The sequence below is a fragment of the Hemiscyllium ocellatum genome, chromosome 16, assembly GCF_020745735.1.
Source record: "Hemiscyllium ocellatum isolate sHemOce1 chromosome 16, sHemOce1.pat.X.cur, whole genome shotgun sequence".
NCBI lineage: Eukaryota > Metazoa > Chordata > Chondrichthyes > Orectolobiformes > Hemiscylliidae > Hemiscyllium > Hemiscyllium ocellatum.
This window is the reverse complement of record NC_083416.1, coordinates 3,932,925-3,940,287: the sequence shown is the minus strand read 5'-3', so window position 1 is coordinate 3,940,287 and position 7,363 is coordinate 3,932,925.

The following is a 7,363-nucleotide window of genomic DNA, read 5'->3' as shown; positions in this document are numbered from 1 at the left end:
TTTATAAACAGAAAGGGGGAAATTAAGCAAAGCAATAAAAAAAATCTCCTTTCATCACCTTGGACCAGACTCCAGGGTTGGAACAAAGCATTGCATTGTACACTGGATATTTTATTCATGGTTAAAAATGTGTTGCTGGAAAAGCACAGCAGGTCAGGCAGCATCCAAGGAACAGGAGAACCGACGTTTCAGGCATAAGCCCTTCTTTCCTGAAGAAGGGTTATTGCCCGAAACATCGATTCTCCTGCTCCTTGGATGCTGCCTGACCTGCTGCGCTTTTCCAGCAACACATTTTTAGCTCTGATCTCCAGCATCTGCAGTCCTCACTTTCTCCTCGAATATTTTATTCATGTACTGGTTCAAAACTAGAGGGTATAGGTTTAAGATGCAAGAAGAGGGATTCAAAAGGGACCTGAGGGGCAACCTTTTCATACACAGGGTGGGGAGTGAACCGTCAGAGGAACTGGTGGATGCAGGTAAAATTAAAGCATTTAAAATCATTTGGACAGGTATGTGAATAGGAAAGGTGTAGAGGGATATGAGCCAAACACAGACAAGTGGGAATCAGTTAGATTGGGAAACCGGGCCAGCATGGACTGGTTGGGCCGAAGGGTCTTTCTCCATGCTGTATGACTCTCTGATTCCTCCTTCCTTCTGCTGCCAGTGTCCAGCTCAGTAAAGCCCCCGGTGAAAGATAGAAACTAACACTGTGGGGTATTGCATGGTTTGTCTAACTCAGTGCAGCCTGATCTCCAACAACACTTCCCAAACTGTGGGTCACCACCACCCCACCAGGCTTTGGAGAGGTGAGTTTTGTTACCTCTTGTGGCAGTTGGAGACCACATTCATTTCCAACAGGTTGGCAGGCACCTTTAAACGTTTTGGGTTTGATTACAAACCTGCTGGTGGGTGTGGCCTAATGGACAGCGGTGTGAGGCTCAAACGCTACTGCAAACGTTCAAACACAAGGCATAGGAAAGGGTTAGTGTCTGCCTTGTATAATGACTTGGGGTAAACCCCCCCCCCCCCGCTAATTTAAACTCAGAAAAGATTCAACCCCGTGCTGTAACCTGTTCAAATTCAAAAGGCAAAGATCTATCCCACAGGTCGCTATTTAAAGGAAATGATTTCCCTGTGTCGTCTTTTCGATGATCTGCTGCAGAAACTTCTTATAGTCAGGTACCCCTCAGAGACCTGGCAGTCTGCACTTATTGGTGGCTTGGCAGTTCTCCCTGTAACTGTTCAAAATGTCCACTTTTTAGATTAGATTAGATTACTTACAGTGTGGAAACAGGCCCTTCGGCCCAACAAGTCCACACCGACCCGCCGAAGCGCAACCCACCCATACCCCTACATTTACCCCTTACCTAACACTATAGGCAATTTAGCATGGCCAATTCACCTTATCTGCGCATCTTTGGACTGTGGGAGGAAACCGGAGCACCTGGAGGAAACCCACACAGACACGGGGAGAACGTGCAAACTCCACACAGTCAGTCGCCTGAGTCAGGAATTGAACCCGGGTCTCAGGCGCTGTGAGGCAGCAGTGCTAACCACTGTGCCACCGTGCCGCCCACACCATTGGATCGTTTCACTGCTTTTAATATCATCAAAATACTAAATTAAAATTTTGTTGAATTTTGGTATCTTGGGGCATAATTTAACCTGATTGGCTGAATTTGAATTTGTTTCTGTATCATAGCAAGGCAATTCCAGCTTTTCTTTTTGACCAAGTGTTACATAGTTACCTTGTTCCAGACTCTGTGTGCATTGTCCTTGCTAGCTTTTCAACTCTCTTAAAGGTACAGTATTTCTACACCTTCATAAGACTTGCTTTGGGGAAACTATGTCTCTTCATCTACTCTCTGCTAACTCAACTCTTATCCACTCTCCACTACTCACCAACCCTCCCCCTCCTGGGCCCAGGGTCACATGATGCTGAAGACAGTACACTGAGGTTACACTGGGATAGAATTTGGGCAGTATTGTCCCACACATTGGGACAGATTCGAAAAACTGAGAACTTGATCATGGAGATCAGTGCTCACTACTGTCTTTTCCATTTGCTGATTTTAATAGAAGCTGTGGCTTTAAGAGGTGTATATTGTCCTGGTTTTGTTTTTGAAGAGAGGTTTTAACGCAGAGGTGGCACTCTGGCTAGTGAACACCCATAAACTTAACAGCTTGGGAGATCTTGGATTTTTTTTCTTTGAAAGGTTGGAACATTAGAAGCAGCATGGCTGGGTGTGGCCAACTCTCACAGACTGGGATTTCTAGTTTTTAATTTTTTAGTTTTGAGATTCAGTAGCAGTTGCTTTTAGGGTGTCAACAGGGTGTGAAGCTATAGTAAATGGCTACTATCTCTGTCCAAGTTTTCATTTGATTTTTTTTTGCTCTCTCTCTCTGCTGTTGGGTTACAGGCGAGATGATTGGATTTCTGAACATGCTCTTTTGCCAAGGAGTGTGTTAATGTGATGAAACTGTATTGGAACAGATAATTAGATCTCTTATTCAGTTAAGTTTTGCAAGAGAGTTAAGGGATTGGAAACTCTGTCTTTTGTTGTATTTTAACTGTAGTGTTTGAATAGATTATGTTTTGCATAATATCGAGTAGTTTGCCCAATTCAATTGCATCTGGAACACAGCACTTTACACTTACATATAAAAGAAGAGAATGTTAGGATCTAGACTACTGCCTTAAAATATCTTGAGGGGGTTTGGTCTGGTCCAAAACAGAATCAGCTGGGCATTCTCTGCTTTGAGTCCAATGGGGCACTGATCCTTACTGGCTGAATACATGCACGTTGGATGGAGAGCAAGTCAAGGTGAAGGCACTTCATATCTCCTCACTATTTCAGAGTCCCAATGCTGTGTAGAATGAAATAGCCCATCTCAGTATCGTCGCTGTATTATGTGTGCAGTCCACCACATCAGCCAACAACAATGTGTTTTGATGTAACGCCTTTCGCAGAATGAGCCATCTCAAGACAGCATTCGAAAGTGACATTTAGTATCGAGCCGGTTGAGATAATTGGCCATGAAAGGGATTTCAAGGACCGGGGATAAAGGGTGGTGAGGTAGAGAGGTGAAGAGGTTGAGGAGAGAATTCAATGCTGAGGGCATGGCCGGCTCCAGAGACAGAGCAATGAACATCCATACAGGCACACGCACATTGGGAGCAGGAGTCAAAGGTTCGGCCTACTGAGTCTTGTCTGTCATCTGGTAATATTAAGGCTGATCCGATTATGACTCGACCTCATTCCCTTGCTTACCCCCACAGCCTTTGACTCTCACATTAGTCAAGAATCCAGCTACATTGGCCATAAAAACATCTGATGATCTCGCTTCCATCACACTCGGGGGAAGGAAGTTGTGATGCATCATTACTCCCTGTCACAGAAAACTTCTCCTCAGGTCCACCTGAATTGAGAGAGCCCTTGGTTTTAGACTGTGACCTACCCCCTCCATACCCATCCTCCACCCACCCACCCATCCCAACCTAGTCTTTTCTACTACAGTAAACATCTTTTCAGCATCCACACTCTACTATCCCTCAAGGATTTTGCACGTTTCAACAGAGCCCACCTCATCTTCCAAACTCCAGACCCAACCTGACCAAACCTTCCTCATAGAAGAACTCCCTTCTCCCCAGATATTGTTCAAGTGAACCTTTGCTTTGAATGCACTCCTGTCCTTTCAGAAATAAGGAGGCAGAAACTGTACAGAGTTCAGTTTTGTACGGTCAAGAGGTCAGAGTTGGGGGAGCTCTGATAACCCAGAGGATTGCGGAGTTGGAGTAGATTACAGCAACGCAGAGGGTGATCTTTAAATTGAGGTGATGCCAGGCCTGGAACAAATATAGGTTGAGTCCGTGATGAAGAAAGCAAATGCAATGTTGTCACTTATCTCAAGAGGGTTGGAATATAAAAGCACCGTTGTGCTACTGAGACTTTATAAAGCTCTGGTTAGGCCCCATTTGGAGTACTGTGTCCAGTTTTGGTCCCCACACCTCAGAAAGGACACACTGGCACTGGAACATGTCCAGCGGAGATTCACACTGATGATCCCTGGAATGGTTGGTCTAACATACGAGGAACGGCTGAGGATCCTGGGATTGTATTCATTGGAGTTTAGAAGATTAAGGGGAGACTTAATAGAAACTTATAAGATAATACATGGCTTGGAAAGGGTGGACGCTAGGAAATTGTTTCCATTAGGCGAGGAGACTAGGACCCGTGGACACAGCCTTAAAATTAGAGGGGGTCAATTCAGAACAGAAATGCGGAGACATTTCTTCAGCCAGAGAGTGGTGGGCCTGTGGAATTCATTGCCACGGAGTGCAGTGGAGGCTGGGACGCTAAATATCTTCATGGCAGAGATTGATAGATTCTTGATGTCACAAGGAATTAAGGGCTACGGGGAGAATGCGGGTAAGTGAAGTTGAAATGCCCATCAGCCATAATTAAATGGTGGAGTGGACTCAATGGGCCAAATGGCCTTACTTCCACTCCTATGTCTTATGGTCTTATGATCTTAGGAGAAAGTGAGGACTGCAAGTGCTGGAGAGTCAGAGTCAAGAGTGTGGTGCTGGAAAAACACAGCCAGTCAGGCAGCATCTGAGGAGCAGGAGGGTCAACATTTTGTGCATAAGCCCTTCATCAAGCATGCGGTGGGGGGAAGGGGGGCTGAGAGATAAATAAGGAGTTGGAGGTGAGGAGAAGGGAGCTAGGAAAGCGTACATGGGTGTTGCTTTCCTGGTTATCTTCTCTCCAGCCCCACCTTCCTATTTATCTCTCAGCCCCCTGCCCCCACCATGTTCCTGACGCAGGGTTTCTGCCCAAAATGTTGACTCTCCTGCTCCTTGGATGCTGTCTGACCTGCTGTGCGTTTCCAGCAACACACGTCTCAACTCTGGAACAAATATAGGTCAGTGAACACATTGGTGTCAGGGGAACACCAGTTAAAACACAAACAGCAGAGCTTTGGACGGCCTCATATTTATGGACTGGGTGGGGGTGGTGCAACTAAATCTGGGAAGCATTCAATAGTCAGGTTTAGAGGCAATGAGGTTTTCACCAGTTGAACAGATATGAGGGACAACAGATGTGACCAATCACTGCTAGAACACGCTGGTTTTATAGGGCCCTGTTAGGTATTATCTCAGCAGCTAAAACTGCTTATTCCAGCATCATCTCATCTTCCTTTCTCCACAGACAGATCTTCATGAAACCCTCTCCCAGTTTCCTCCAATTGTGAGGAGCTGAGAGATTATTTTATGTCTAAAACTCAGACTATTCAATTAGCTGCCTTTGCCACATCCCTCTCTCCTATGAGCCCACTGGCTAAACTTTCTCAAAGCAAGTGGGACCAATTTTTCTGGGAATAATTTGACTTGCTGTCTCTGTGTTCATTCTTAATTTGTAGCTGGTAGTCTACGACCTGCATTTGTTTCAGTGACTGTCAGTTGTTTCGTGGTCTGTCGTGGAGTCATATTGAACGGAAACAGACCCTTCGGTCCAACTCGTCCCACCTGCCTGCTCCTGGCCCATTATCCCTCCAACCCTGTCCTATCCATGAACTCATCCAAATGTCTTTTAAACACTGTAACTTGTGCCGACATTCTCAGGAAGTTCATTCCACACACAAACCACTCTCTATGTAAAAAAATTGCCCCTCATGTCTTTTTTAAATCTCTCTCCTCTTCACCTTAAAAATGTCTTGAAATCTTGAAAAGACAATGCAATTAACCCTATCTATACCCCTCATCATTTAATAAACTTCTATCAGATCGCCTCTCAACCTCCTACGCTCCGGTAAAACAAATTCCAGCCTATCCAGCCTTTCTTTATAACTCAAACCTTCTATATCTGGCAACATCCTGGTAAATCGCTTCTGAACCCTCTCCAGCTTAATGATATCCTTCCTAAAACTGGGAGACCAGAACTGGACACAATATTCCAGAAGAGGCCTCACCAGTTGTCCTGTACAAACTCAACATGGAGTCCCAACTCTACACTCAAAGGACAGAGCAATGGAGGCAAGTGTGCCAAAGGCTTTTATAACCACCCTGTCTGTATGTGACGTGAACTTCACAGGATTATATACCTACACCCCTAGGTCCCTCTGTTCTACAACACTAGCAAGGCCCTATCATTAATTGTGTAAATCTTACCTTTGCTTGTTGTACCAAAATGCAATACCTTGCATTTATCCTCTCAGTGGCTCAGGGATATTAATACATTACCCATAAGACCATGAAAGTATACCTGTAGACCCAGGATTAAGTCCATAGATTGTGCTGACAGAATGGGACACAGGGGCCTGTGATGAGGGTTTGCAAGTAAGTCAATATTCCCCAAGTTGCTGGGATTGGAGGGTTTGAACTATAGAGAGAGGCTGATTAGGCTGGGGCTATTTTCCTTGGAACATCAGTTTTGGGCGGCACGGTGGCACAGTGGTTAGCACTGCTGCCTCACAGCGCCTGTAGACCCGGGTTCAATTCCCGACTCAGGCGACTGACTGTGTGGAGTTTGCACGTTCTCCCCGTGTCTGCGTGGGTTTCCTCCGGGTGCTCCGGTTTCCTCCCACAGTCACAAAGATGTGCGGGTCAGGTGAATTGGCCAAGCTAAATTGCCCGTAGTGTTAGGTAAGGGGTAAATGTAGGGGTATGGGTGGGTTGCGCTTCGGCGGGTCGGTGTGGACTTGTTGGGCCGAAGGGCCTGTTTCCACACTGTAAGTCTAATCTAAATCAGGGGCTGAGGGGTGACCTTACAGAGGTTTATAAAATCATGGGGGGTATGGATAGGGTGAATAGACAAGATCTTTTTCCCTGGGGAGGGGAGTCCAGAACTGGAGGGTGAGGTGTTTGTGTGTGGAGGGGGGGATGGTAGGGTGTGTGTGTGTGTGCACACGGTAGGGGGTGCGTGTTTGTATGTTTGTGTGTCTGTATGTTTGTGTGTGTGGGATGGTAGGGTGTGTGCGTATGTGTCTGTGTGTGGTATGGTAGGGTGTGTATGTGTTTGTGCACGGTAGAGGGTGTGTGCATGTGTGTTTGTGTGTGTGTGTGTGTGTGTGTGGGGGGGATGGTAGACTGTGTGTGTGTATGGTAGGGGGTGTGTGTATGTATGTTTGTGTGTGTGTGGGATGGTAGGTTGTGTGAGTGTGTGTGTATGTTTGTGTGTGTGTGTCTGTGTGTGCTTGTGTGTTTGTATGTGTGGGGTGGTAGAGTGTGTGTGTGTATGGTGGGGGTGTGTGTACGTATGTTTGTCACGTATGGGTTGGTAGGGTGTGTGCGTGTGTGTGTGTGCACGATAGGGGGTGTATGTTTGTATGTTTGCATGTGTTTGTATGTTTGTGCGTGTGT